We start from the raw sequence: 13,899 nt of genomic DNA, 5'->3' as shown, positions 1-13,899 counted from the left end.
TAGCAGGTAGATGTTAGTCTTGGAGAACTTATTTTGTGTGCAAATGAATATAAAAAGAACTTAAACAAAGTATTATTACACACATGATATCTATAACTAGGACTTTGATAACTGTTATATAAAGTGTGTAAAGTTTGTATTAATAAATTTTTGTAAACAATGCAATTTTGTCTAATGTTTGGGGGAGAGAAATCTAGAACCTAACAGTGAAAGCTGCACTTCATTTAATTTGTTTTTTAATTAGTTCATTATATGGCAGAATTCTTCTACAGTGTTTCATGCCTGGGATATCTTTTTCATTAAGTTTCCACATTTTATCACCTCTACTCTCTTCGAGTAAACTAAACAGAACTGCTGGAGTAAAGAGCCTAGTCCCACACACATCAGCCTCTAACAATTCCTGTGCTTAGAAGCCGTTTATTTCAAGCGGAATTGGTATGTTTGATGAGATCTTCTCCTAATCCGCTTTTAATGAACATTCTGTATGCGATAATGTGCTTCCAAGCATCACCCGGCTTGGGCAACGGCAGCATCTTTCTTCGGATTAAAGATGTACTAGCTGTCCTAAAAAATTACACTGCAACACGACAAAGCATTCCTTGAGTTTTTCAGGGTAGTACGTGGCTACAGCAAAAAGGCTCAGGGTAGTTTGTTGGTACAAAGTGGAGGTCAGAACCCAAATCTTCACTTTAGCTTAACAATAGCTGCTTCTGTTAATTATTTTTATTTTATCTCCAGGACTTCACTCAAGGATGTTGAAAAGTAACAGCAATTTAGTTTAAACTAAACTCTATTTCTTTCTGAGAATGTACAATTCAAAAACAAAGCACATGAATTTAAATAACAATTTCCTAGCAATTTATTTTTTAAACCCCAAGTCCAGGATGTGAGACAGGCTGCTCATATCCTCTTTGCCATGAATTCACCTTCTAAACTGGTTTCAACAGCAATATTTTACTGACAAACTGGAAAACACCGAGAGAACTTAGCTGATGATGTCACTGGTACGTGTTAGGAGTTACTGCAAAGTGAGATAAAAGTGTTGATTAAATGCAGACCAGGTCAGAGAAGAATTCCAACCCTCCATGCCTCCCAGAATATACCTGTTGAAGGGAGGGGGAGATGTGAATGATTTCCCAGACTTACAACAAAACAAAATCCAGCCACAGTTTCCCAAAACCAGCAAGCAATAAACACCTGCTCTTTAGCTTATTCAGGGTTCACACATAGCTACACTACATTTCCTGCCCATCAAAACTGAAAATGTGATTAAGACAACCAAACTGGTTACCTTCTTCATATTGGTAGCCAAAGGCTGAAACTTAGTATTGGTCCACCTGAAAAGTAAGGTCTTCATCAAGTCCTGATATTTATTGAAGATGTGCAAAAGATGGAAATTCTGCTGTAAATCATATAGAGATAGTCCTAGCCTCACTCTACTTTACCAAATCAAATACAATTTCACAGAAAAGCTCAGCTCAGTTCCCAGTGAATTAAAGTGCCATCTTAAATGTTACTCTTGGAAAATGTGCCGTACTGAGTCTTACAGTATGAGTTTTGTGGGGATTACTGGAGTTCTGTATGCTGCTATACAGCTACAAGCAGAAATGGATAAAACTGGCTGAGGAAACAAGAATGACTAGGCAAGACATGGTTTTGGAGCCTCATATTGTAAAAACCTCCTGACATCCAGTCAAAGTGATAAAATCCAGTTAGATAGTAAAGGAAGTTGCTGTAGATTCCATCCCTTGGAAATGTGGTACAACACCACATCTGTTACAGAGCTACATAGGTCATCAAAACCAGAAAAGCCAATTTCTTTAGAGCCCTGTTGTAAACTCAGATGCAGACAGTATCTGTCTTTCACAAGATTTGCTTGTGAGGGTGCTGATCTCCTCTCCACGTGCCTGCAGAACTTTCAGTCTTCTTCAAAACATAAATTTTGTCTATTGTCTGTACATGTTTTCACCTAGAATTAAGGAAAATGGGAAAACAGGAGGAAATCTGATCTTTTGGGGGCTTGCTCCATCATACCTTTGAAGCTTACTTTTCAGTTATAGGATAAATAATTTAGTCTTCAGGAAAAACCTTCAGGGAAAACTCATCCTGAAAAATGTAAGGGCCTCATACTTAGCCTCTAGAACTACATGTCCTCTGAACTACACTCATGGATTTTTAAGACTCAAGCAGACTCTTATGATCATCTACTCTGTTTTAGATAATACAGGACATAGGATTCCATGGACTCCTTCATTCAGCATTTCATTTCTGAAAGAGCTATTCTGTATGACAGCAATATTGATTCCAAGGCTAGCAGGGATGGCAAATTAACTGGATAAGTTGTTCCAAACGTGGCAGTTTAGCACTGTTCTTTGTCTCATTTTTGAGTTCAAGAGATTTGTAGCCTGCTGAAGAATCTCTAATGCCTGTAGATTTCCCTCTCCACATAGGTAGTCTTGGGCAGTGTTTTGCTCTCCTCTATGCACTTTCTTTGAGGCTGTGAGGTTGATCTTTAAGTGCTCACCATGAGGGAGATTTTCCTCAGGTGTGACTATCTCTGAACCGTTTGTATTTATTAACATCCTTGCTAAAGTGTTGAGACTAGAAATGGTTACAATACCTAGCAAGGGCCACCTTCAGGATGTGAGAAAAAGTAGCAACTTCTTTAACTCCTCCTTCTGCCGGTGCTGCTCATTGCTAACAAGGGTTGCATTTGCTAACAAGGGTTGCATTTGCTCTCTTGGCCATTTTGTCATGCTGTGAGATCATGACCTGTTCATAATCCTCTCCCACAGCTACCATCTTTTCCAGATGATTACTTCACATGTACAGAAGCCATGGCCTGGAAGTGACACCACGGTTCTTGATTCCTATTTTGTACTACTGTTTTATGTTGTGTTAAAGCACTTTTTCCTCCAGTTATTTTACCTTACTGAGCTATTACTTTGCAAAACATCCATTTTATTTTTCCCGCACAAAGACCATTATGTGCCATCTCAGCTGTCACCTGGCACCCATTTCTGCCACCTTTGGAAAGCAGACCCTTTCTGGCAATGCTGCTTGTGTATTTGTGCATTGTGACACATGGGCTCAATCCTGCTGCAGTGCAGATCTTTCTAACTATTCCAGACAAGGATTTGACCCACTTGTAAGAGCAAATCCAGAGCAAGTCAGAGTGACTCATAGCAGGTTGCTGGCCAGATCTCCTTTTGCACTTGCGTTCCTAGAGCAATCCCATACTGGCATAATTGAGGTACCATTCACTCTAAACCTGTGTGGGACATCTGAAAGTACTTTTTGATGCAACCATGGCTCAGTTACTCACTTGGAATACACAAACAAGAAAAGTAGTTAATGATATATTAATGATAATTTGGTTGAACTGCTAAGGTAGAATAAGTGGAAAGGTTAACTCATCTTTTGAAATAATTAGTTAATTGGCTGCTGCTAAGATTCATCCAAATGTAAAAATGGAATTTAGTTTTGAACAAGGATATTAGAGCACCAGAAATAGGACAGTTTACAAGCAGTGTAACCTATGTTTACCATTTATGCAATAGTGTTGTGCAACTTCAATAATGAAGTATCTACAAGAGATAGAGGTATGGTTCTCTAAAACAGCATAATTCCTTTGTGAGGACCACAGCAAGAAGATTTTTTTCTCTTCAGGCTCTGAGACGAGCTTCAGACATTCCACTTCCAAAAGAACTTCTTGGAGATTCATGGTAGTATGAAATAGAGGCATGGGACAGAAAAATGACAGTCACTTCTGGTTCTTCTATGGCGTTGTCCAGCGTCTCAGTAGCAGGATATCATGGAATATCCTGTGTTGGAAGGGACCCATCAGGATCATCGAGTCCAACTCCTGGCCTTGTGCAGGACACCTCAAAAATCACACCATGTGTCTGAGAGCATTTTCCATACACTCCTTGACCTCTCTCAGGGTTGGTGCTGTGACCACTTCCCTGGGGAACCTGTTCCAGTACTTGACCACTCTAGGTAAAGAACCTTTTCTTGATATCCAACCTAAATCTCCTCTGACTCAGCTTCATGACATTTCCTTGTGTCCTGAAACTGGTCACCAGAGAGAAGAGATCAGTACCTGCCCCTTTGCTTCTCTTCCTGAGAATGTTGAAGACTACAATGAGGTCTCCCCTCAGTCTCCTCCTCTCCAGGCTGGACAAGCAAAGTGACCTAAGCTACACCCTGCATGGCTTTTCCTCCAAATCCATCACCATCCTTATGGCCCTCCTTTGGACACTCTCTCAAAGCGTAATGTTATTTTTATCTTGTAGTGCCTGAAACTGCCCCCAGCACCCAAGTAGAGGCTGCCCCAGTGCAGAGCAGACCGGGACAATCCCCTCCCTTGCCAGGCTGGTGATGCCCCAGAACATGCTTGGCCCTCCTGGCTGCCAGGGCACTGCTGACTCAGATTCAATTTGCCATTGACCAGGACCCCAGGTCCCTTTTTGCAGCACTGCTTTCCAACCCTCTATACACACAACCAGGCTGCAGTTGCCCATCCCAGGTGCAGAATATCTGGCACTTTCCCTTGTTAAACTTCATACGGTTGGTGACTGCCCATGTCTCTAATATGTTGACCTCTCTCTGCAGGGCTTCCCTGCTTTTGATGGAGTCAGCTCCTCCTAACTTAGTATCACTGGCAAACTTAGTATTCCTTCCAGCCCTGTTTCAAGTAATTTATGAAGATGTTGAAGAGCACAGGACCAAGGATGGAGCCCTGCAGAATTCCACTAGTGACAGGTTGCCAGTCTGGTATCACCCCAGTCGCTGTAACCCTTTGTGCCCAACCTGTAAGCCACTTATTCACCCATCATGTAACTTGGTTATCCAACTGTTTGCTGGACATTTTATCCAGAAGGATTTTGCATCAGAAAATACAAAGATCTTTGCTGAGTTCCAAAAAGATTACATCTACTAGCTTTCCTAGATCATCTTGGTAGGTTACCCTGTCATAGAGGGAAATCAGATTTGACAAGCAGGACTTTTCCCTCGTGAAGCCATGCTGGCTGACAGATGACTGCATTGACCTTCAGGTATTTTTCCATACCTTCCAGAATAACCTTTCCCATGATTTTACTGGGCACCAAAGCAAGATTGACAGGCCTGTAGTTTCTGGGGTCATCCTTCTCATTCTTAAGAATTGTGACAACCATTTTCAGGAGGATATGAAGAACTCCATAGGTATAATTTGATGGGAAAGGATGTAGCATAAATAAACACCTTCCAGCTGACATCCCTAAAATGAAAATGTGAACTGGAGAAGGGAGAGGGACAATGAGAATTAACAGTTTTATGAGAAAGGAAATTTCCATTGCCATCTTCTGCAGACATCCAGGTAGGACCCTGTTCTTCTCATTTGTTGGACCAGCCACTTGGGAGTGGAGGGCCTGCTGAATTCAGGTGCATGTTGAATGACAGAGATATTTTAACAAAAATTGATATATTTCCCCCTCTCTGTTACACATTTCTGAAAGTCTTGTGCTTTGTCGTCTGACTCTTTGCTCGTATCAGAAAGATTGGTCAGCATCATATCCTGTCCACGTTAGCAGGATTAATATGCTTCTCTGATAGTATATATCCATTCTGATATGCATATTTATAGATGGAGAGGGCAGACTGAGGAAATAGCTGCCTAGGCTAAAGGGTTTGCTATTCAAGATCTGACAACAGATCTAAATATATATTCATTTTGGACAGATTAGATTAGACTCAGCCAATGGATGGTCTCTGTTTTGACATTTATCTCCATGGTGAGAAGAATGGTTACTTTTGAGTGGTAGAGTTATGAATAAATGACTGCCTTTCCCCCAGGAGTGAAGATTAGTGTCACAAGAAATCAGCCATCATGTATGTTATATGCCGAATGTGTACTCTCTCAGCTCTCACTGCTTGGATGGGATTGAAACTTTCCTGACAGTTTGAGAGAATGAAGAGTGCTTGGGCGTTGTGGCAATTAGGCTGCTCTGAAAACAGTTAAACTTCTAATCAGCTGTGAACTCTTATGTCACCAGCAAAATAACAATATATGCAAATGAAACTGTAAAAATAGCGCAAAGAAGTCTTTCTCTCCCTTGCTATGTATATATATATATATATATATATATATATGCATATGTGCATGTATATACACATCTTTCTTAAGCAGACAAGAATGAGAACACATTAAATTTCTGATATTTATGTATTGGCCATAGCTAAACTTAGACACAACATCTAATTTACACTGACGTCTTTCTTTAACAAGTTTTGTAAGAGGAATGATTTAAGTTCAAGGAAGTGCACTGAGTCATCTGCACGGTGGGCCAGTGGCTGAGCTAAGTTTAGAATCAATGGGAAGTTTGGATCTTGTGGCTCTAAGTTTTTTCCTTTACATCTCTGCTTTTCTCGTTCTCAGTGCTTAAAAACGGAGAAATTCCTTCCCAATTTCTGTTCTTTTCTTACTTGATTTTTTAATGTACACTTGGTTCTCTAGTCTTTTATAGTAAACCAGATAGCTTAATTTAATGAGCTGAGTTTTCATAGTCCGGTTAGCTGATGACCTTGCAAATAGTACCTTGAGACATCTCTGTTTTAGGAGTGCTGAGATTAAAAAGCATAAATGAAAAACATGAGGTCTGTTCAAGTGATACCTGAGCAAAGCAGTCTCAAGCAAAAAAAAAAAAAAAAAAAAAAAAAACCAAAAAAAAGAAGCTGAGCAAAGTCAGTCCAACCCAACCCACTGTCAGCACAACCTCTGTTCATATCTGCCCAATATAAAACTACACACAGTCACTCTCTTCAGGCCTCTTTCCACCCAAGACCTTCTGTGGGCCAATGAGTTTCCTGCCAGCCCAAGGGCATCATGCAGGTTATGCACACCATAGCTGAGGAATCTAGCTCATTCCTCCTCTGAGAGACACCTCTGAAACCAGACTCATGGCCTCAACAAGGGAAGACCAGTGCATTCTCTCCGTAAATGAGCTGCAGCCAGGCTGTTCCCAGGTTATGAGTATTTTTCCTCTGTGTCAGACCCAGGATGCACCTCTTATGCCACATGGGTTAGAGCTTCATGGGTTCCCCTCCAGTCTTTTGTCATCTGTCCCCAGCACAGCCCAACTGATAGATATTACAAGGCACAACTCATCTCTGATACAAATCAAATGGTTAATCTGCTTTTGTACAGCTTCTGTAGATGTTATCTATTTTTTTTTCTTGGGCTGATGAATACAAAAAAACTAAGAAAGGCTGGCCTGACTCTCAAAGGTTATGCATGTTTAATAATTTCTGGTGTCTCTAGTTGATTTGGTGCATTGCTGTGCTTTCCATCAGGAAAGAGCCATGACACAGCTAAGAGGTGATTAAGCCCAAGATTTTGTGTAGCATGCTGTATACAGGGAGGTGGAAGAATCAGACTGAAAGGAAACAGTTTTCTAGCTGTGTTTCACTTGCTATAATAAAATGAGGTTATATATTATTACACCGCTGTTTATGCATTTTTAAAAGCTTAGTCATTGTTTAATCTTATAAACAGAGAGTCAACTTCATGACTGATAGTTGTTGCACCTCACTTCATTATAAGTGTACTACCAGGGCGACCTCATACTGTTGTTACTTCCCAGTAGAGCCAGTCACTCAGAAAAAATAAAAACATTGGGACCTATTGAAACTATTGAAATCTATTAATTGTCAATTATTAGTATGCAAAGGGACCACAATTGCATTTGCATTGTATTCAGCTTTATTTTACTAATAATGGTAGTGTTAATGTCAATGGGGCCAAAATAAGAAGGAAAATGCCTGCCCACTCGACCTGAGTGAGCTTCAGCACAATCTGACCCTGTCTCATTAAAAAAGACTTTTTCAGCATGTACAGTCTTTTCATATTCCAGATCAGTGGTTCCTAAAGGGTGGGCTTCAGAGTCAGAAGATCACAATACTCCCTTGTAACTTGTCACTCTGTTAAGATAAATGCAGTTGTCACTTTGTTAAGATAAATGCTACCTTTTATAAGCTGCAGTTACTGTTCACTTTTCTCCACACTACTTATATCACTGCTTTGACCTAGTCTGAGTCATTCCCTGCATGGGAAACATTTCTTCCTGTGGGCACACATTATGACTGGGGTTGTGTACTGTTAAAAAGGGATAATGCGTCCTCTGACTCCTCAGCGAAATGCTTCTGCCTGGAATTAGGATGCACACACAGTGAAGACAAAAGTCAGCAGGAGTTTGTTAGATTCCCCTGCTATAGGTAGATGACAGGTGGAAAAACAGTTTTTAAATGGCAATGAATACCATGCCTGTGCTTGGGGACAGGCAGGCACAAGCTGGGAGTAGGAGGCAGGAGCAGGGGGTGTCCAAAGGCTCTGCTGCATCTGTGTGCAGAGGTCTTGAGAACGCACCAAACAAGAAGAACTTTGTTCCTCCACCTTTGAATTGTGAGAAATAAGAACGGATTGCTTTCTTGCTCTGCTCTATTAGCAAGACCATAAGAACTTCCATATGGACCAGGCCAAAGGCTAGCCCAGCAGCCTGTTTCTGATGGTCATCAACAGTTTCAGAAATGTCTCCGAATCTAGGCATGCAGAAGGGCCATCTTTGCCAAAATGAGCATCTGGCCATCAGCAAATTAAGTACTTACTACTCATAAGCTGCCTTTATATGGGTGTCTAACACACCAGGGGGATATCCATTGATTTTGTGGCTACATTTTAAAGTCCATTTTTTAAAAAAAACTTTATTTTAGCAATGAATATCCCCTTTTAATTAGACACTATAAATTCTTGTGCTTTGATAAATTAGATTGTTACATGCATAACTACCCTCTGAAGACACGGCTGAGTATCTATAGTCAAAGTATCATTACTAGTATATTCTGAGACAGGATACATGTTGGCTGTTGGAGATGACAGAAAAAAAATCACAGCTCATTAAAATGCAGAAATCTCATCTGAATTATGATTTTCTGTCCATTCTTCCTACCCCATCCTGTCCATTCTTCCTACCCTACAATTTAGGGATTTTTAAAAATTTCTTGCTATGACTTTCAAGCTATTTATAAACTTTGTGTTTATACGTGGTACAGCTTTTTCTGTCTCAGGAGCATTCTGACTTCTCTTTCTCTAACAATGCCTTTAGAATGAGCACCATGAGAAAGCACTGTATGATAGCTTTGTTGTGCTTTCCACATAGCTCCAAAGCCCAAGTTTGAAACCTAGGAGTGAATTTTAGCAACTAAACCACAAGTAAATCCACCAGTGCTTCAGTATGCTTTTATAATACAAAGCCACATATTTGAACACCAGCTTTGGGTGTTTCCACATCTTGTCCAACAACTTGTAATGATTACTGTGAAATACTGATAAAATCACATATTTTTTCACCCAGTCTGAGACTTTCACCTGCTTGGTCAAAAACTAGAATTGCTTTTCTTTTGAAATTTTTATCTTTTTTATCTATATACACACCCAAATGTACAGAGACTATAGTGTAACATGTGGGCAAAAAGAGATACCCTTAAAACACCTGTCAAGATTCACAATACCCAAAGAATGACATATTCCTTTGAGTCTCACAGAGAGATGCTGCTGGGGCTTGCTGCATTTCATGGCTGAAACCCTTTCAAGTACATATTCCCTCTGGCTTTCAATGACTTTCTGCATGCAGAGAAATCAGCCCAGGCTCATTGCTGTAGGAATACAAAAGGGGCAGGAAATGCAGCTGTCTTTCTCTGACCACTTGGAATTATGATACTCTGCATCATGGTGAAAGACATAAGCCAGCAGGACTTTGTTAGAGTCTGGTTGCCTTAATCAGAAAAAAAAAAACAAAAAACCTGGTGAGCTGAAGATGTCCAGATGGGTTTATAAAGAAAAAAAAAATAAGAGACTGTGTTCTTTACCCCCATGACAAGAAATAATTCCATGCTGGTGATGCTTCCACAACATACCACCTCTGCTGCCACCAGGGCAGGTTGCACAGCAAAGAGCCTCTCATGGTCATGAGCAAAGGTGAGTCCATGAATTCAGCAGGAGGTCTGCATGTAGCTCAAAAAGGGGAATAGTGCTGCAGAATAAGAAGATGTCTACAGGAAAGAGGACTCAGCTCAACCAGCAAAGTTGGTTGGTGCCAGCACATAGACAGCACAGTCAGGGAAAACTTCAGGTAATGGTTTGTATTGGCAAGGAGCTGAGCTTCAGCATTGGGGTCCATCCTGATAGGGATGTACACATATCAAATTGTCTTGTGTTGACAGATCTATCACTTTGTTGAGTAACTTATGCCAACCACATGGGAAAAGCCAAGCTGATCAGAGAGTGGTTGTCATTCTATAGTGAGTGTTTCATCTTGGTAGAAAAGAGGGTGCAATTACTATCAGATGATTCAAAAGTGACAGATACACCGGGGTGAGGTTGGGTGTTGAGGCTTTGTTATGTTTCCAAGTCAGCAAAAAGTCATCAGATTGTTTTTTAAGAAGCATTTTCTCAAGAGTTTTAGTAAAGAGAGAGTTATGAGTTCCAGTTCTGCTACAAGTAATTGTGGTAATGACTGTGAGCTCCAAATCAGATGCCTTTCCACAGTGCCCACAGTTACTTGTATGCCTCCATCAGCCTTGGAGCAGCCAGGCCCTCTGCTTTCCTCACTCTGCATATGGAAGAGTGAAGGAAATCTGTCTTTCCAATTGTGGTAAAGCCTCAACAGATTTTTTCACAAACCCTCATTTTTGCAAAGCTTAAAGTTCATGGTCAGTAGAAGAGAGGGGAAGCTCAGTGAGGCTTCCCTCTTGTGCTGCTGCCTGGAGGGGGCTGGAAGCCACTTGCCAATGCCGCAGATGAGCACTTGCAGACAGTGCTTTAATGTGGACATTGATGTAGAATGATACTGAACTCAAATGCTATTCCCTTTAATAAAGTCTCAGCAGGGAAACCTAGAAATGTTCTTGGTGGATCAGTTCTGCAGGGGTGGCCCCGATGCCTTTGCAAAGGTGTAGAGGGAGGGTGGGTAGCCCTTTGGTAAGCCATGCTCCGCTCATCCAGAAAGATTAAGAGTAACCCAGCTTAGCCTGACAATTCGGGTTATTCTCTATGTAAAGCTGACGCAGGAACCCACTTGTATGGATTATTCTAACTCTGAACAGACTGTGCAGATCCTATTCCAAATATTAATTTTTTAGGCTTAAATGTTTAAATGACACAGGTTTGCATATTAAATTTGCCATTACTTACCTTCTCAAAATTTGACTCCCTAACCAGCACTGAGTATCTTTGCAGCTTTAGGAGGATAAAGATATAGAAATGATGTCTTAGGCTTCTCTTTTGCCACACTGTATGCCTTTATTTTTCCCCTTGGTTTTGGATTTTCAGTACACAGAAAGACTATTTTGGGCAAAAGTTGGCACTAAAAGTGTGCATCAGGTTACTGCTGCTAATAGCACTTGTCTCTTTGATCTGAGGTAAAGCATGGACTGGATGCTCCCAGATCATTGCGCTTGTCATGATAAATTTACTTTGTTCCTTGGTGGTAGATGTACCCTAGGGTTTGACATTGAGGGCTGGAGACATCAGGAGGAAGAGATGGCCTGGTGCCTGACAGAGCACTGTGTTCATGTACCTCCCCCCTAGCTGTACAGATGTTTGAAGTTCACTGGTGTATCTCCTTGTCCTGGCAACACACATCCGTTTTCTGTGGGCAGACATTTCCACCTGACTGCCTAATGTCCTGACATGAACAAATGTTGGGCTGTTAGGCAAGATCCATAAACCAGATGTTACCTCAACTCCTTGCTGTTCAGGGTGTTGTCTGTTAGGTGTGCTTGTGAGGGATGTCACCCCTGTAGGGTACAGAATCAGGCAGAAGCCAGAGATTAAGCTGTGAGCTGGAGAAATGGGGGTTGCATCCTACTGCTCTCCCCTGTTGCATCTTTGGCCACTTGTTTTCCCATGGCAAAGTCAGAGTGATCTTTCATAACCTGCTGTCTTCAAAAGAGCAGAGTGTCTCTTCGGCTGTAGTTGAACTGCAATTTAACTTTTCTTACAAGTAATGTCTTCTTTCAAATAATGTTTGTTATGATATAAAGTCATATTGCTCTCTGCTGTGCTGCTGTTAAGAACTGTAAGTTGGAGGAGTGTCTTCTGTGATCAGACAACCAGAGGATTTGGGAAAAGGTAGGTTTTTTTTTTTTTTTTTTTTGTTTTTTTTTTTTCATTTGGCATTCTTCCCTGATGAGGCCTGCTATGAAAAAAATAAAAGAAATTGTTACTGCTGTACTTTAATGCTTCAGAAATGTTTTCTGTAACTATCAACTATTTCAGAGTAAGTCACCTTTTAAAAAACTTGCAGTAGGAAGCAACTGCAATTCCCATATATCTGTGTTACTGCTGGTCCTTAGCCTTATGTGCAATATGTTGCAAGGAAGATGCAATGAATGATCAATCTAATTTTTCAAGGTTTGTCTTTAGAAACATGAGCTTCTTTTCTAACTGTACAACCTCATCAGGTCTTTATACTGTCTCTGAGTGCTGTAGATTTAACATTCTGCTCTCTTTGCAAGCCACCAATGTTTACTCTTTCTATTTTTTCATCTATTTTAGAAATGTGTTAACAGGCAAAATTGTACTTAAATATTTCAATGACCACTGGAGCTACTGGATATTATAAGATATTATCTGTCATTGCAATAATGAAGGTTTATATTTTCTTATTTTCTAAATACACCTAGCAGCAGTTTGTATGTAATCAATACACATGCATATGAACATACCTATTTATCTCTGTATGAACTTAATGTATCATTCTTAGGATTAAATACAGGATTAAATATAATTTTGTTTCAATAAAAAACAAATCTGCAGGCACTTCTGATTTTACCAATATTTATTATTTTCCCCTGCAAAACAGGAGGAAAAGCAGCTATTTTTCTACATGGCTTTGATTTCTAGAACTGATGTCCATCTACAATGGAAGTGCATGTTATTACACATTTCAAGGGAAAAAACCAACAAAAAACATTGAAGAGTCTTATAATTTGGAGATTATTCAGGAAAAATCAGTTCTGTAGTTCTTTCAAATATATCTCTTGATCTACAGCTTTCTGTTGCATCTTGGCCACATGAGCTTAATTATTGTTATATAATAAATAAAGATATTCTTTAATGAGACTATAAATATAAATTACAGGCATTTTGTGGCTTTTTTTTTGCACAGCTGGAGAAGTTAAAAAGTTCTCAACTGAGTGAGAGTGTACATGTCATGGTATTGCAGAAGTTACTGGTGTCCCTCATTTGTGCAAACTCATGGGTTTGGACATGCCTGGCTCTGTCATGTGCACTAGCATGTCCACACACACACACATCTCTTCCCAGACACACCTCTGGCAACATGCAGTCATGACTAGCACTGCCAAAATGCTGCAGCATTACATAAGAGAGCCACATTACCATTTTCTGGTGTGTACAAGGTATGATAGTTAACATGTGTTTTGGGGCACCCCAGTCGCTCAGAAATGCTAAATTGTAAGTAAGTGCAGTTATTATAATTCTGAAGATCATGCTTACAAAATCAGAATATTTTATTCCAATGTATTATTTTTACTATTTATTTATTACTTGTATTGCCATAGCAACTAGGAGTTCAGCCCCAGTCAAACCCCCAGTTTGCTAGGAACTGCACAAACAGGAAAAACAGATGAGAAGCCCACACTCGCATTAATAAGGTGTTCTTAATTTTAAAAGGTCTCTGAGGTCACGTATGCAGCTGCAGACAAAAGATGTAAAGCAAGTTTCAATATAAAGGATAAATAAAACCACAATCAGACCCTCAGTGATAACTTGCCTGTCTGATAAAACTCCTCAGAGAAATGCTGGCATTATCAGCAGACCTTGAACCATGCCCTTAAGGA

General features: G+C 40.2%; 1 long non-coding RNA gene across 1 annotated transcript; it reads right to left on the bottom strand.

The window, feature by feature from the left end:
• Positions 1-948: 948 nt before the first annotated feature.
• Positions 949-2,705, bottom strand: LOC128801356 (uncharacterized). The gene is made up of 3 exons (XR_008435183.1): positions 2,621-2,705; positions 1,292-1,337; positions 949-1,021 (listed from the first exon to the last, which is right to left on the bottom strand). It is a non-coding gene; the product is annotated as an uncharacterized LOC128801356 (long non-coding RNA).
• Positions 2,706-13,899: the final 11,194 nt, after the last annotated feature.

This window comes from Vidua chalybeata, chromosome 1 (genome assembly GCF_026979565.1).
Source record: "Vidua chalybeata isolate OUT-0048 chromosome 1, bVidCha1 merged haplotype, whole genome shotgun sequence".
NCBI classification, from domain to species: domain Eukaryota; kingdom Metazoa; phylum Chordata; class Aves; order Passeriformes; family Viduidae; genus Vidua; species Vidua chalybeata.
Note: the sequence above shows the minus strand (reverse complement) of the source record. Positions and strands in the feature narration are given on the sequence as shown.